Source organism: Acinonyx jubatus, chromosome A2, assembly GCF_027475565.1.
Source record: "Acinonyx jubatus isolate Ajub_Pintada_27869175 chromosome A2, VMU_Ajub_asm_v1.0, whole genome shotgun sequence".
In the NCBI taxonomy this organism is placed as follows: Eukaryota; Metazoa; Chordata; class Mammalia; order Carnivora; family Felidae; genus Acinonyx; species Acinonyx jubatus.
Window position 1 is genome coordinate 95873557 of NC_069383.1, and position 18531 is coordinate 95892087.

An 18531-nucleotide genomic window follows, 5' to 3' on the forward strand; every position below is an offset into this window, starting at 1 on the left:
CAAAAATGAAAACATGTCAGCATGAACTGCATTCCCTAATAGTGGCATTAAAGGCTAAATTCAAAAACAGGTTCGTGATAATAACTAATACAATGTGCTTGTCATGCATTGGGCATTGTTCTAAGAGCCTTGCATGTATTTGATAATATAATCTTCCCTCTGATACAGGTGCTATCATTGTTATCCCTTTATTGATGATGCACTGAGGCCCAAAAAGTTTGAAAAATTAGCCCCAGGTCATAGTTCCTGAGTGTTAGAGCCAGGATAGAATTCACACAGTCTGGCTGCAGAATCAGTGCTCTTAACCTGTGAACCATATAGTCTACACAGCCTACTGTATGCCAGCCTCTCATTTTGAGAGAAGTAACCAATAATGCTCACTTCATCTTTATCAGAAGAAGGCTGAATGAAGAGCTACACATGGAAGTTTCTGAGCTCAGAACATACAGTGACACATGTTTACATCATTCCATGAGAATTGTGTGGATATCCGGGGTGTGACTGCACTAAATAGAAAAATCATCAGACAAAGATTATGTTAGGTTAGGAATTTCCTAAATTTGTGAGCAGCTGTTTTCTCTTATGAAATATGAAACCGTACGAAAAGAAATACTACTCTCAGTTAAAGGCTTCAAAGGTTGAATCCTGTTCTGCACATTACAATGGAAACATAAAATTTGGTATTGCTATCTTACTACAAAATGTGTCCTATTTGTCAGGCTGAAATCAGCATCCCCAAGTGAGAAAAATTTGTAAAATAAAGTTGTTCTGATTTCTCAATTTATATTTTTTCTACTTGAAATTTAAAATGTAATCTTTAGTATTACAAATGTTTACATTGCTCGTTGAAACCAAAATTCAATACAATAAAAAATTTGTACTGCCTTCCTCACAATTTATTTTCTTTCATCCATTTTCATTAGGTGAAAACGCTGCATGCATTTGAACTGTGACCCCAGTTATAGATCAACATGGGTTTATTGATTAACTGGCAATCTTACTAAACTCTCTATAGTTCTAATATTTTTTTTTCAATAAGTTTTTGGGGATTCCAGAGCAAATATGGTAAGAGCTAACAAATACAATATTACTTCTTTCCTTCGAATATTTATAATCCCGATTTCATTTACAACTTATTTTAATACTAGTATTTCCAGATCAATGTTCAATAACAGTATAATAAAAGATGATGGTAATGGATGTCCTGTCATTCCCAGGTATTCTGTTTACACAGTGGGATGTACAGATCTCATGTGTACAGGTCAACAATTTTGACAAATATATATATATCCCATGTGAACCACATTTCAATCAAGATATAGGACATCAAGAGCATTTTATGTTCTTCTGCGGCCTGTCCCATTTAACTGGAGGAAATTGGCAAGTCCTATCTCTGTAGGGTACCCCACATGGGTAGGGAAGTATCAACTTCATAAAAGCTCTGCAGAGATGAGTCAACTAGATGAGGCAACGAGTCCAGGCCTTTGACATCCGGCCCTCCCCGTTCCCCTCCCAAATCCTAGAGCTGGTGGATTTCTGTTTCTTTGGATGAATTTGTAGATGGCTTTGCAGTCCAAGAGTTGACTGGTGGAGTAGCAGTGAAGAGATGAACAGTGGAGCTCTTAGGTTCATCCCCTTGCCTCCCCTAAACTGTTTAGTAGGATGAGAACTGGAGTGTGTGTTTTGACCTTTCCTGTATGCACGTTACAGGATAAGGTAGCTGCTGTTCCCAGGGAGACTTAAAGTCGCAGGCCAAAAGGACACATAAGAGAAGAACATAACTATTTAAAAAAATATCAATGAGTACAAAGAAAACATACTGCAAAAAGAAGAATCTTTAGATCAGATGAACAGTGAATTGAAAGGAAGCATAACAATACCTCCAGGGCATCTGGGAAGGGGGATATTATTAATCTGAATCAGGAAAAAGTCATCAAAAAGAACCAGATGAAATGTAAAATATAAAAAATGTAGGAGTTGATATAACACGATTCAATTCAATCCCGGTCAAAATTCTGGTTTGGCAGTTTTATAACGAACCTGATTTGTTCTAAATGTCTGTTGAAGGATAAGGTCTATGAATAACTAAGTTAACTTTGAGAAAGGGAATTTGCTCTCCTTTCAATGAATGCCTACCACCAGGCCACAGTAATGGCAACAGTATAAGATTGACCTGAAAACAAATAGAATAGAACTGGGAATTTAGATCCATGCATAAATGTAAATTAATGCATAATGAAGATGAAAATTATTTCAAGGAGCAAGGAAGGGGGTCAGTAGCCCAAGAAAAATAAAACTGGATCCTTACCTAAAATGGTATGCACGTGTAGGCTCCAGATAGGTGACAGACCTATAGGTAAAAGATAAAGCTAAACTGTTAATAGAAGTTGTTATAAGAAAATATCTTCAGGGCGCCTGGGTGGCTCAGTCGGTTAAGCCTGCGACTTCAGCTCAGGTCACGATCTCACGGTCCGTGTTCGAGCCCTGCGTCGGGCTCTGGGCTGATGGCTCAGAGCCTGGAGCCTGCTTCCGATTCTGTGTCTCCCTCTCTCTCTGCCCCTCCCCCATTCATGCTCTGTCTCTCTCTGTCTCAAAAATAAATAAACGTTAAAAAAATTTTTTTAAAAATTACATGTGTTCTCAAAAAAAAGAAAAAAAAATATCTTCATGATCTAGGGGAAAAAAAGAGTTTTCCTTTCATACCATGAATTAGCACTTTACTTAAAGTTATCATCAGTAGCCACAATTTTGGGATAGGATCAAGTTTTTTTTTTCTTTTTCTTTCATTGTGTATGCTTCTGCTGAATGGAATTCTATGTGCTTTCCTGATTGTCGTGACTAGGACTTCCAGTACTGTGTTGAATAAAAGTTTTGAGAGTGACATCTTTGTTCTGTTCCTGATCTTAAGGGGTATGTCTCAGTTTTTCACCTGCTTATTCACATTCTTAATGACATCTTTGAATAAACAAAAGTTCATGATTACACTAAAGTCAGAACAATTGTCTTTTCTTTTATGTTTAGTTTTTGTGGGATTCTGTTTATGATATCTTTGTTACTCCCAAAGTCATGAAGATACTATTCTATATTTTCTTTGGGAAGATCTCGATCTACGAGCCACCACGAATTAAGTTTTTAGTATGCTGTGAGGTAGGGAATTAAGGATCATTGTCTTTCTTTTTTTTATGTCTGATCTTATTTATCTGTTACTCTTAGAAAATCTCATTTTTGACTGGACTCAGACTTAAAGGCAGAAGCTTTCAGAGAGGACAGCCTCTGTCTCCTGGCAATCTTTTCCTTGCATGTTATTTTGACCTCTTTCATTCTCTTGGCCAAAACTTTAGTATACTCTGAAGCCTCTTCCTTATTTTCGTTAGTACACTGTTTTTTCAGAGCCACACCCCAATGTTTGTGTTGCAGGACACGTGCAGTAACCAGATGTTGAATCTTGGGGACTTTGGTTCTAGGTTTCTTACCATCTTTGTTTAGGGGCTTTCTCACAACATACTGCTGGACATCATCTTCTCTAGAGAGATCGAAAAGTTTGCACAGATTCTCCTAGCTCTTTTGGGTCCCAGGTGATGAGGCACAGTAGTATCAATGAGTCCAGGAATTTCCTTCTCTTCTTCTTTTTTTTTTTTTTTTTTTACAATGACCAAGTTGAGAACGCTGAGATTGGCATGCAAAATGCAACTCCGAACAGATTTACGCTTTCTTTCTCCAGTCCTCCTTGGTCGGTAGCAGGAATGTCCCTTACTCAGCAGCAGGCAGACACTTCCATGATCAAAACCCCCTGCTTCATGAGGAAGCCTTGTTTGTCATTGCCACCACTGATTGAGGCCATGTAACCTTTCCACTCTTTACCCACAGCATCGGCAGCAACTTCTGGGGCCATACACTTCCCATAAAAGGTGAAAAGTTCGCATTTATTGTCCATTTCAATGAGTTTCTGGCAGCCAGTAGCTGGGAAAGAGATTTCAGCTTCATCCTAAAGCAGCCTACTGCCTCTGAAGCACCATTGAAAGAACAGGATCAATTTCTTCTTTATGTGGACCTACAGTTTCTCCAGCACTACTTTTTGAGAACAGAGTCCTTTTCCTAGAGAATTGTGGTGGTGCCTTTATTATAAATCAAATGATAGTGTGTGTGTGAGTCTATTTCTGGACTAATTTATTCTGTTCCATTGGCATATTTGTCTATCTTTGTGCTAATATCATTTTATCTAAATTACTGTAGGTTTACAGTAAATCCTGCAATCTGGTAGTGAAAATCTCCTAACATTTTTCCTTCAAGATTGCCTTGACTCTGCTAGAAACTGCATTTCTCTATTATTTTAGAATTTTAGGGGTGCCTGGGGGACTCAGTCAGTTGAGCGCCAACTTCAGCTCAGGTCACGATCTTGCAGTCTGTGAGTTCAAGCCCCACACTGGGCTCTGTGCTGACAGTTCAGAGCCTGGAGCCTGCTTCGGATCCTGTCTCTCTCTCTCTCTCTCTCTCTCTCTCTCTCTCTCTCAGTCTCTCTCTCTCTCTGGCCCTCTCCCACTCGCGTTCTGTTTCTCTCTCTCAAAAATAAAATAAACATAAAAAATTAAAAAAAAAGAATTTTAAGATCAGAAATCCGTCAACGTACAAGAAAAACTTTCTGCTGGAATTTTGATTGTTATGATCTGAATGTATAGGTCAATTTTGGCACAATTGCCTATATTAACACTATTGAGTCTTTCAATCCATGGACATAATACATCACCACCGTGATTCTCATGATCCCACATCCTGGGCTTTATTCTTTTCTATAACCTCCTTGTTTTGAGTGTGGCTTGGGACCTAGAATTTACTTCTAACCAAGAGAATATGACACTGGTGACGGGATGTCACTGCTGTGATTACATTATGTTATACAAGAGTCCACCTTGCTATCAAATTTACTATTGTTCTCCTGCTGCCCTTGAAGAAGCAAACTACCACCTTCTAAACTTCCTGCAAAGGGCCACATGGCAAGGACCTGCAGGCAGCTTCTAGGAACTGAGCATCTAGCAGACGGCCAACAAAGAAGCTCACACTTCTACAGCCACAAGGAAATGAATTCTGCCAACAAAATGAGTTAGTCTGGGAGTAGATTCTTCCCCAGTCAAAATCTCCACGTGAGAATCCTGTCCATCAGAACCTTGACTCCAATGTGGTGAGATCTGGAGCTAGAGAACCTAGCTAAGTGTGTCTGAACTTCTGATCCACAGAAACTGAAAGAAGAAATGTTTTAAGTAAAAATGTGTGGTAATATTGGACACAGAAATAGCTAACTATTACACCATTTGTTTAGGTTTTCTTTACCTTTTCAACACTGGTCTGTAGTGATCAGTGTAGAGGTCTTACATACCTTTCAGTAAATTTGTTTCTGGATATTTTATATTTTTCATACTCTTAGACATGCCATTTATTTTCTAATTGCTTGTTACTATTGTTTATAACATATAGAATTAATATCGTTTTCTGCTGATCTTGGATTCAGAAATTCTGAATAAATTCTGAAAATTTCTGAATAAATTCAGAAATTCTGTTAAATTCACTTATTGATTGTAATAGTCAGTTTGTGACTACTTTGGGTTCTCTATGCAGTCATGTTATCCAAGACCAAAGGCTGTTGTAGTACTTCCCAATTTTTATATATTTTGTTTTTTCTTTATTTATTGAACGGAGTAGAATTTCTAATACAATGTTGAATGTGGGAGGTTATATTGGACATCCTTGTTCCATTCCTGAAATCAAGGAGAAAGTGTTCAATCTTTCACCGTTGACTATATCATTATCTTTAACTTTTATATATTTTCTGTATCAAAATTAGGAAATTACTTTTTTAACGTTTATCTATCTAGTTTTTAAAAGTGAGGGGAAGGGCAGAGAGAGAGAGAGAGGGAGACAGAGAATCGCAAGCAAGCTCCACACTGTCAGTACAGACCCTGATTCAGGGCTTGATCAAAGGAACTGTGAGATCACGACCTGAGCAGAAATCAAGAGTCAGACGCTTAACCCATTGAGCCACCCAGGCACCCCTAGAGAGTTATTGTCTGTTCCTAGTTTGCTGAGAGTTTTATGATAATCAATGTTGAATTTTATGAGCTGCTTGGGCTCCATTTTCCTGTGCCATGGTTTGGAAAATGTACTGGAAGAGAAAGCTGAGTTTGGGTGAAGCTCATCTCATATGCTCTCATTTCTTGAGGATTATAGTCCTGTGATGGTTGTTGTCCAACCCTTGTGAATAGTTGTTTTATTTTTTACAGTTTCTGCAGTGTTTGATAGCAGTTCACTCAAGATTTCTGGACTAGGCCTTCTTAGAATGCCAGAAGACTAAACAATAGGGAAAATGCGATATATTTTATCTAAAATTTAAGGATTTATACTTTAGAAAAAGGATGCCTAGAGAGTAAGAATGGTGGCGGGGAAGGAAAGGGGCACGGATACATAAAGGAGTAAAACAAGAGAGGACAGCCAGGTGAGTGTGCCACGAACTCACCCCTCCACATCCACTGTCCGACAACATGTGGAGGGCGATCTCTGCTGCGATGTGGAAAGATGACTGTAAGAGACGAGGTGGCAGTAATAGTGGCCTTTGGCTTCCTTCACAAAGTGGTTCTTGAGCGTTAGCAAGGAATGGTTGCCTGTGGTTTGGTTGAATCTTTCCCTATGTCTTCAAATAAGTAAATAAAGACAAGAGAGATGGAGAAAGAAACAGTAGAGGAGACAGAATGCTGGTCAACTCCCAAATCACCATCTTGGAGGTGGAAGAATGATGATACCATTTCCTTTTTCAGACAAAGCCCTGGGGGTTTGCTTCCTGGGATACTTGGTGAAGGAGATACAAAACGTCCCCTCTCTTTGCTTAGGTGGTTTGGTTTCCTTCAGTAAAACCAAGATATTCCATAAGATAAGCCTTGTCTTTTTTTTTTTTTTTTTTTCAATCTTGTGTCGTCTGCCATATAATTGGTGTCAGTTGCTGTCAGGATCTAACATTAGGTCAACTGCCCATGTCAGTTTTCAGTTTCATTTTGTTTTTAACCTTTCCTGTGTCTTTCTGGATGTTTTGGGGAGACATCAAGGGAGAATACACTGGAAGCTGCTTGTCAGTTGCCCTGTTCTAACAGATACCTCATTGAAATCATTTATTACGTTTTCAAAGGATTACATTTTTGACATCTTTCCAAACTCTTGAGTCATGTTTCCTTCCAAGCCTCATGGCACAGAATTATGTATAACTTTTTCTTTAAAATTTCTCTGAAATGTAAAGCATAATTAAGCAAACTTTTAAAAATGGGTGGATTTGAGTCACTAACCAGTAAATATAAAATATGTAAAAATAGCTCTAGTGAGAGGTATAAAGAAAACTAAATAAGAACATGAGGCTTGAATACAGACTTGTCTAAATAAATTAGCCTTTTCCCTAAAATCAAAAGATGTTGATGATCTGTGTATTAGTGTAAATGATCTGAGTGATACCATTCTAAAATGTTATTTTAAAATTCATCTGAATTAGCACAGTAGAATTTCCTATATCTTTCTTTTTAAAAAGATGAAATGGGAGAGGAAAAACTTACCTTACCAAATTTGAAATAATCAAAATTTTTATAAAAATAGCTGGCTCGCCAGATTACAATGGGTCATGGATAGGCTTTAAATATACTTAAGGATTTTGAATATAATTAAAATGTTATTACAAATTAGTGGGGACAGGAAAAAAATGATTCAATTTAAAAATAGACAATCACTATGAATAGACACTTCATAGAAGACCAAAACCCAAATAATACATCCAATAGACGTGAAAATATTCTCCACCTCCCTCACAGTCAGAGAAATGACAAAGGTAGGTAACAACCAGGTATCATTTATAACCATCAGATTGATAACAATCAATAAGTGATAAATGTGCAGCTGCAAATGCACATTGTTTCAGCACATTTTCAAAAAAGCAATTTATTGAAATCACTTAAAGTTGAAAATAGACATACTCTTGATTCAGATTTGACTGCTGGAAATATATCCCATAGAAATGTAAGCATAAGTATTGAAAACAATAGGAGACAAGTATGCTGATTACAGATCTGTTTATAATGACAAAAATCTTGCAAATAGTATGAACTAATAAAGGGAAGGGCTGAATAAACTTTGGAATGCCACTAAAACAGAATGTTATACAACCAACCAAAGAATAAGTTAGAGCTTCATTAGTTTGCTGGAAGGAGCTGGATGGGGGTGGGAATGGGCAGATAATTCTCTCTCCAAACGGAGAGGCACTGAAAAGTTGCAAATAGAAAAAGTATAGCAAAAAGGGATGGGAATCTATTCCATAATAAACTGTTTATGTATTTACCATGCTTGAGATTGGGGTGGTAATTTAGAACAAGGGAGAAAACAAAGAAGAGATGATTTCAATTTCAATACATTGATTAATATTAACTCAAAACAGGGTTTGGGTGGGAAACTACAGCAGGAACTGACTCATTTGGTGTTGTAAGCATGTTCATTTCTGTGGGGCCAAAGTTGGATCTGGCTGGGAATTTGCTGCTCAAGCAAGTGGTGAGGGGAGAGGGTGTGTAGGGAGAAGCACAGGTGTGAAATGCAGGGAAATCAACGTGTTGATATTTTGCATTTTCTTTACATAGCTTTGAGCTGAGTCTGGTCTTGAAAACTTCACAAGCATACAGAGCACTGGGGATCAGATATCTTTACAACATAGAGATGCTTTGGGGGCACCTGGGTGGCTCAGCGTGTTGAGGATCTGACTTCAGCTCAGGTCATGATCTAGGGTTCATGAATTCCACCCCCCCACCTTGGGCTCAATGAGCGCAGAGCCCACTTAGACTCCTTTGTCTCCCCACCCCCCCACCCCTCCCCTGCTCAGTTCTCTCAAAAATAAATAAACATTAAAAAAACAACAACATAGAGATGCTTTTGTTTTGGGGTCTCAAGAAAGAAAATTCTTAAATGCTTCCCACTCCCACTCCAACCTCACCAGAAAGCCTGAGCCATTGCCACAAAGAGGGTCATTTAATCCATTCAGCTCCCGGCCTCACTGTTGACTGCCATCGCCCACAGCACTTGGGCTCAGATACAAATGTGACTAGTAATTAAAATATCTGTCTCAGGGGCACCTGGGTGGCTCAGTTGGTTAAGTGTCTGACTTTAGCTCATGTCACCATCTCGCAGTCCACGAGTTCAAGTCCCACGTAGGGCTCTGTGCTGACAGCTCAGAGCCTAGAGCCTGCTTTGGATTCTGTGTCTCCCTCTCTCTCTCCCCCTCCCTTGCTTGAGCTCTGTCTGTCTCTCTCTCAAAAATAAATAAAGATTAAAAAAAATGTAAATCTCTTTTTCAGGCAAGGGTCTCCATGTCATTGTTGTTATTACTGTATCTGTGTATTTATTTCAGCAGCAACAGCACCATAAAACAAGGAGCATATGGGTCTGTGTGATAGGTCAATGTCTTTTACCCTGTGTAAGGAGGTTAACCCTAAGGGATTGGTCTAAAGATAAAATGAAATCGTTCATCTGAAACCATGCAAAGACCAATCAAATAGAAGGTGTTGGTATTAAACATTATTCATTTCAACCTTAAAGAAATGTCAGGTCAGTGAGAGGAAAAAGAAAATCAAAGAATGAATCCATCTTTAAATACCAGATTATTACGAGTTTTGGGAGATTTCCAACTGAACCTATTTACTAAGTATATTTTGGATAAATAATGACCCTTAGTTCAAAGTGAGCAGAAGACACTTAGAAAATACTACACATATGTGAATATTACACTTGTGGAAGTGAACATTTGCTCATTTAATCTGCAGCCCCTGGGCAGGTGTTGCCTTCTTTCCCCTACATTCCAAAGCAAAGGGCTGATCATCTAAGCATAACCTTAGGGAAGGGAGGTGGCCAGTGACTAATTTTGTGACGCTTAGCTCAACGTCGTTCTGATGTTTGTATAAGTTTGAGGTTGGAAATTCCAGAGTAGGTTTCTGTACAGAGAGTCCCTTAAGGATGCTGTGATTTCTGGTCCCTCCATGGAGAGAGGTGTTTCCCTTAACCCCATGCCTCGTGAGAGAAGCTGCAAGAAACCCCTCTGGGGAGAATGCAGGGCTGCCTCCAGCAGCATAGGACAGTCGAGGGCTGTGGTTGAGAAATAACTGAGCCATATCTACCAAAAGCACAAGTTTCTTGTAACTAGATGCAGGCCAACCCTGCAAGGGAAAGAGCCAAGCTGGTGCCTGTTTAAAGGGCTGACCCCATCTCTGGAGAGTGACGGGACTTCAAAAGAGAAGGTTGAGTGGGTATGGGCAGTGGAGAGCCTAGAGCCCAAGAGCAGGAGCGGTAGGCCATCACCACATCAGTGACCTGCAGCCCTGAAGAGCTCATGGAAGTTGCCATGTGTCATCTCTGAGAGACAAGAGCCAATTTCAACGTGTAGCGTGGCCAGAAGCCAACACCAAGATGGTGCCACTGAAATACAGCTGAGACATCTCATAGGATCTTGGGTAGGAGGTGCAGAAGGGCCATGGAGGATTACATTCAGGGGCCAAAGAGCCATAGGTAACCTAGGAGCTCAGGCAAGCCTCTCCCTCTCCCCACTCCCTTGCCCTCTGTTTGTCCCTTGCCCCCTTTCTACCTTCTAAGATACTTTCAAATATACTTGAATCTCTGCTTCGTCTTTTCTTCTCTCCAATTTCCACTGGTAATGGTGCAAAGATTCAAATAGCTCTGGCTTATAGGTTTTCTTACATCTAGAAAGAACCCCAAACTGACAGTACAAATAAGGTGCAAATTCCAAGTCCCGGGGAGAGAGATTTTCATCAGCCCAGACTTTGATTTCTACCCTTAATTCCCTCAACTAGGGTCGGTGCTGTACGGTCGTATTGTACAAGTATGGCGGCCAAGGGCTTACCCATCTGGAAGTAGGAGCATTCTCTGGTCAGTAATCATGGCCTGAGAAGATATCCCAATAGTTGTCTGTCAAGTATACTCTCAAAACACTGAATACATAAATGCAAACAAAATATAATCCATATAGAAAAATACTGAAAAAGGAAACCAAAATTCAAAGAGAGAGAGAAAAAAAAGACTACACTTATCAACTGGGTCACTCAATATACATGGTCTGTATTACCCACTAAAAGGCAAAAGCTCTTTGATGAATTTACGGAGAAATAAGAGAAAATCTAACTATGCTGTTTACAGATGTCATTAATGGCTTGAACCATGTTAAGTAGGTGAAACTATGTGATTTCAAATGATATTAACAAAGTCACTTTGGAAGTTTCTAGAGCACCACTCATTATTCTGAATAACTGGTAAATAAAGGATTAACTATCAATCTTTTTTTCAGGGTGTACATTACGTTTCAGAGAGACATTTTAGTAGAATATCAGCTGGTAAAAGAAGTATTGGTAGAATTAGGTAATCATTTTTCAGCCCCTCATGAGAAATTGCCCTTTGGCGACCATTAAAAACTACATGCTAAAACCCTTAGGTGAAGGTGGGTAGGGAACTCTGTAATGGCTGGATGATGCTGGCCACCTGGAACCCAAGACCCAGCCCTGTCATCTAATGTCACTTACAATAGGACACCTAGGATGTATTCTTAGGCAAAAAATTGAACTGGCATCCAATCGAACCTCTTCATCAACTTATCAGCTTAAAGGAAATACAGGGAGTAGAGGAACATGCTAAATGACACCACACAGAAGCAACGAACCGAATCTAGAATATAGGAATGGCAACAGGAGAAATGACCTGTTTATTTTAACAAGCACATTGCATAGAAAGAAAATGGGGAGACTGCAGACTGTTAGAGATGAAGATAAGCCTAAGGACTCATCAGCCAACTGCAGTACATGGAATTTATTTGGATCCAGATTTAAATAAACTAACCATATGATGTTATTTTTCAGACAATCAGGGGAATGTAAACCCAAACTGAGCATTAGATGATTAGAAGAAGAATTGTTCGGTTTGTTAAGTGAATCATTGTAATATGGTTATCTTTTTAAAAACCTTAAATGACACAAAACATTTATGGTCAAAATGATATGAAATATGAGATTTGCTTTAACACCCCAAATTATCCTTCCAAAAAAGCATGTGGGTGGAAGATAAAACAAGATTGTTAAAATACAGGTGATTGTTTAACCTAGTCGATTATGGTTTGTGTGTTTATGTGTTTATTCTTTCTACTTTTGAATATGTCTTGAAAATCTCTAAAATACGTCCAAAATTTTTAAGGCATTGTGTAAGCAAAAGTAAACGCTAACTGTATTAAATCCATTCATTTAATTTCCCTTCCAGTAGGGGAGGTATCTTGACTCCCTCTTTTCTCTCTGAGAACGGCTTTAGATTTCTGGACTTGTCCTTTTGGATGCCTTGACTTCTTCCCCAATGAATATATAAGACACTTTAGTTTTAAACCACCCTCCGAACACCCAACCAGAACATCTACAGTCACATCCTTAAAACTGGCTCACGGATAAAGCTAACAGGAAAATTAGGGATGAAGTCCAATAACAATGAAAGCATTTCTCTGTTCACTGCAATGGCTTCAATGACTCTGAATTCCATTTCTGGAAATGACATCAGTAAGAGCACTAGAGCCAAGGACATAAAAGCAGGGGCACTAGATCCAGAGAGACCGTCTCTCGCCCTGGCTCTGTCACTGACAAAGAAGTTACTGAAATTTCTGACTCACTGTATAAAGGGTAGAAAATCATAGTGCCTGAGGCACAGGGTGATTGTGAAAGCATATTTAGCTTAGATATTGACACAGAATAAGAGAGCAATGCATTACGACACATGCTAATATAATATAAGTAACATAATATTTATATTTTATTAGTGGTGTAATATTTACTAATTTATAGTGTTTCTCAATTCATTTTTTACACTGCTTCCAGACTCATGCCTTCCTTTGTGATCAAATGATTTTGCTGTTTGGAAGTCAAGTTTCTAAATAAAGTTAATTTCTTCGTAACAGAAAACTACCGGCTTAAACTAATTCATCCCCCAATACTTTCAACTCAAGAAGACATAATGGAAGCACACTCATTAATGAATTTAAAATCAAACTTGTATTTTGCATAATGTTAGATTTACAGAAAAATTGCAAAGATAGTATGAAGAATTCCCACATACCTCTCAGCAACTTGTGTTTTTTTATTTATTTTTAATTTATTTTTAGCAGTGAGTTTAAAAAAATTTTTTTTAATTTTTTTTTCAACGTTTTTTATTTATTTTTGGGACAGAGAGAGACAGAGCATGAACGGGGGAGGGGCAGAGAGAGAGGGAGACACAGCATGGGAAACAGGCTCCAGGCCCCGAGCCATCAGCCCAGAGCCTGACGCGGGGCTCGAACTCCCAGACCGCGAGATCGTGACCTGGCTGAAGTCGGACGCTTAACCGACTGCGCCACCCAGGCGCCCCTAAAAATTTTTTTTAATATGAAATTTATTGCCAAATTGGTTTCCATACAACACCCAGCGCTCATCCCAACAGGTGCCCTCCTCCATGCCCATCACCCATCCCCCCTCCCTCCCACCCCCCATCAACCCTCAGTGTGTTCTCAGTTTTTAAGAGTCTCTTATGGTTTGCCTCCTTCCCTCTCTGTAACTTTTTCTTCCCCTCCCCCTCCCCCATGGTCTTCTGTTAAGTTTCTCAGGATCCACATAAAAGTGAAAACATATGGTATCTGTCTTTCTCTGTATGGCTTATTTCACTTACCATAACACTCTCCAGTTCCACCCACGTTGCTACAAAAGGCCATATTTCATTCTTTCTCCTTGCCACGTAGTATTCCATTGTGTCTATAAACCACAATTTCTTTATCCATTCATCAGTTGATGGACACCTAGGCTCTTTCCATAATTTGGCTATTGTTGAGAGTGCTGCTATAAACATTGGGGTACAAGTGCCCCTATGCATCAGCACTCCTGTATCCCTTGGGTAAATTCTTAGCAGTGCTATTGCTGGGTCATAGGGTAGATCTATTTTTAATTTTTTGAGGAACCTCCACACTGTTTTCCAGAGTGGCTGCACCAGTTTGCATTCCCACCAACAGTGCAAGAGGGTTCCCAGTGAATTGAAACCTTAAATAAAATCATGCATGCAAGATACAACCCAGTCATAAGATAGACTTTATGTCCTTTACTATTACAGACTATAGGAAATAACCCAGTGAAGAAATGGGCAGAAAACATGAATAGACACTTCTCTAAAGAAGACATCCAGATGGCCAACAGGCACATGAAAATATGCTCAGCATCGCTCCTGATCAGGGAAATACAAATCAAAACCACACTCAGATATCACCTCACACCAGTCATTTTGGCCAAAATGAACAAATCAGGAGACTATAGATGCTGGAGAGGATATGGAGAAACGGGAACCCTCTTGCACTGTTGGTGGGAATGCAAATTGGTGCAGCCACTCTGGAAAACAGTGTGGAGTTCCTCAGAAAATTAAAAATAGACCTACCCTATGACCCAGCAATAGCACTGCTAGGAATTTACCCAAGGGATACAGGAGTGCTGATGCATAGGGGCACTTGTACACCAATGTTTATAGCAGCACTCTCAACAATAGCCAAATTGTGGAAAGAGCCTAAATGTCCATCAACTGATGAATGGATAAAGAAATTGTGGTTTATAGACACAATGGAGTACTATGTGACAATGAGAAAGAATGAAATATGGCCCTTTGTAGCAACATGGATGGAACTGGAGAGTGTGATGCTAAGTGAAATAAGCCATACAGAGAAAGGCAGATACCATATGGTTTCACTCTTATGTGGATCCTGAGAAACTTAACAGAAACCCATGGGGGAGGGGAAGGAAAAAAAAAAAGAGGTTAGAGTGGGAGAGAGCCAAAGCATAAGAGACTCTTAAAAACTGAGAACACACTGAGGGTTGATGGGGGTGGGAGGGAGGGGAGGGTGGGTGATGGGTATTGAGGAGGGCACCTTTTGGGATGAGCACTTTGTGTTGTATGGAAACCAATTTGACAATAAACTTCATATATTGAAAAAAAAATAAACTATTACAGACTATAGGAACCAAGTTCACTCATGGTTCTGGATTCCACGCTTCAACCAATCTTTAAGAAACTACAATCTTTAAGAAACTACCACTTGAATTTAGGGATAGTATCAAAGAAGAATATCCACAGTTATCTGCAAAAGTTCCTAAAATACGCCTCCCTTGTCCAACCGCTTATCTGTGTGAGGCTGAATTTTCTTCATATGCCTCAACAAAAACAACATATCACAATGGATTAAATGTAGAAACAGAAAGGAGAATCCTGCTGTTTTTCATTAAGCCAGACATTAAAGGGATTTGAAAAAACATAAAGCAATGTCACTCTTTTCACAAGTATGTTTCTTTTGGAAAGCATTAAAACAGACATTATTTGCCATAATCATTTAGTGGAATGATTATTGGTATTTTTAAATGAATTATTAAATAAGCATTTATACTTCTTATGTTTATTCATTTATTTTGAGAGAGAAAAAGCACAAGTGGGGGAGTGGCAGAGAGATAGTGAGGGAGAGAGAGAATCCCAAGCAAGCTCCACACTATCAGCACAGAGCCCCATGTGGGGCTCGATCTCAGGAACCGCGAGATCATGACCTGAACCGAAATCAGGAGTCAGACATTTAACCGACTGAGCCACCCAGGCATCCCTAACTTTTTGTTTTAATCTTCAATCAGTAACTATTAGTAACATAATCCACCTAAATAAAATTCTTTGGAGTTATCAATAAACTTTACAAGTAAAAACGTTTCCTGAAACCAACAAGTTTGAGAACCATCTTAAGTGTGTCTGAAGTGGAGAAAGGCTGACCAGCAGGGCAATGAAGACAGGAGCAGCAAAGTAGCCCTGGGGAGCTAGTGATATAGTAGGACTATGGGTTTGGGCTTAATGCCCCTGTAGAGTTCCTGTTCCTTGTTCCTGTATACAAGGGAGTTGGATGGGCAGTCCTTGAATAAAGCTAAGACTTTAAAAGTTGTGCAGTCTTGGAGAAAGGAGAATAATAAACTCCCTTTATAGGATTGGGAAATGGCAAGGAAGCTCACTTATGTCATGAATTTGATGTGGCAAAACAAATTCTGATGAGAAATTGAATCCCTGGGCCTGCACCTGAATTGGAACCTTGATTCCAAGAGGTGAAAAAGCATAAGCAAGTCATTATTGTAAGTAAGAATTGGTTCACAGTGGTTGATACTTATGGGGCATCTAGAAGAAGCAAAAATGCAGAACCTCTTCAGTGAAGTTCTTTAGTAACTCTGTTTCCATGACATTCAAAATGGCTTTGGGCAAATTAAGTTTTGTTAAACTGAATGTTTATAGGAGATTCCCCTTCTTTTCCAACAACTGTGATGGGGAGGAAATTTCCTTAATTTGATGGAAGTTAAGAAAAAACAAACAAACCACAAACACCTGCAACAAATACACATAAAGATGCAACCATAAAAGCATTTCCTTAAGGGCGCGTGGGTGGTTCAGTCCGGTTAAGGGTTCAATTTCGGCTCAGGTCATGATCTCACAGTTCAAGAGTTCAAGCCCCACGTCGGGCTCTGTGCTGACAGCTCAGAGCCTGGAGCCTGCTTCGGATTCTGTGTATCTTTCTCTTTCTGCCCTTCCCCCCCTTGTGCTCTGTCTCTCTCTCTCTCAAAAATAAATAAACATTAAAAATTTTTTTTAAAAAAGAAGCAATTCCTTAAATGTCCGGAAAAGGACAAGGATACCTAGTATCTCTGCTTCTTCTTCATCATCAAGTTAGGGTTCTAGGCAGTGCACAAGGACCAATTAAAAAAAGGAGGAAAGAAATAAAGTTGCCTTTTCTCACAGATTATTTGAAATAATAAGACAGTTCAGCAATTGTTTTAGATACAAGGTGTACATACAAAAACAACCATAGACTTATATGTCAGCAACAAATAATTAAAAGTGCAAATAAAAATATAATTAATATGGCAACAAAAACTATAAGGTAATAGGAACAAAAAAATCCAAAAAATTCTAAATAAGTGGAACTTATTCATGTTTATTGAATATATAAATTCAATAAATTGATACAGAGAGCTATATCATTTTTTATTCTCAGAGAAGGAAAGGCTCAATGGAAATTCTCCCAAAATAAATATATAAATTTAATGCAATTCCAAATAATGTTCTAACATGATTTTTTACAAGTTGATGTTGAAATTCTTATAAATATCACATGGTCAAGTATATTTACTCTCAGTTTTGAACAAAAATAAAAATTAAAAGGGACACATCTTACTAGATATGAAAACTTATTATAAAGCAATGGTAATTAAGACAGTTGTATGTATCAGGTGACAAACAGGCCAACAGCATAAGATAAAGAGCCTAGAAAAAAATCCACGTATGCATTTTTGAGAAGTATATGCAGGAGGCGGTGTTATAAACCGGCAAGGAAAAAAAAATCGACTAACCCATAAAATATTGGGCTTTCTACTAAAATAAAAATAAAACTAGATTCTTCCTCATTCCATAAGCAAATGTAAATTCTAGATTGAGTAAAACAGTAAAACTTTAAAAATAAAGTGTAAGAGAATATTTGAATGATATTAGAATGATTTATTAATGATGTACAAAGAATAAAAATACAAAGAAAAGATGGAACCATTTTTACTATGTATCAAATAATTCCCAAAACTCAGGGTTTAGAAGACCGAAATATATTTTTGGATCATGCTATGCTTCCCTCAAGTCTTGGCAGAGAGCTCTGCTCACGTGAGGCTGAAAGACTGGGTTTCCAGAACAGTCACCACGTTGAGTTGTCAATGACTAGTGAGCAACAGTGAGTGTAAATTCTGCATGGCTCAGGCAAACAGTCCATTTGCACTGATGATGGGTTCCACAGAACCCATAAAGTGTATGAAGACACAGAAATTCTGGTTTGGCTCTTTGAAATTTTCAGTAATGAGAGCCACCTCCGCAAACTATAGCACATTAATGACGATTGTGCTTTAAAACTTGTGAATATATTCAAATAAGTGTAAGATTATTCTTTCTCCACACTTCATTCGATTAGGATATGGGACTTTAATCACTAACAGCTTCAAAGGATCTCAGAGGGATCAAAGTTTTAGTTTAATTCTGTTCTGAGACTTTGGGCAAGTGATTTTAATCTCCAGACTTCAGTGTTTCATTTTTGTAAGCTGAGAAGTTTGGGTGGATCGCATACGACATTCCTTCTAGGTTGTTGGTATCCCCAACTCCATATTTCTCCAACTCAGCCAAGGAAGCACAATGTTCAAGATTCATTTTAGAATTCCGAGCTGCGGATTCACTGGCTCTCAAGTCTGACAGCCTGATTTCTTTATCTTAAATTCGTTTTCTCTCTTGTCATTCATCAATGAAAATGGTTTTGATTAGCTTAACTTTTCTTCTAGCCAGGCAATGATATCATTCTTTTGAAGGCTGTAATTAGTTGATGGAAGAAACCACCAAGGGAAACCATTGGCTAATTATTGAGTGGAA

At 38.7% G+C, this 18531-nt stretch overlaps 1 pseudogene; it reads right to left on the minus strand.

Moving 5' to 3' along the window:
- Positions 1-3219: 3219 nt before the first annotated feature.
- Positions 3220-18531, minus strand: part of LOC106977750 (40S ribosomal protein S6-like) — a 28178-nt pseudogene continuing 12866 nt past the window's right edge.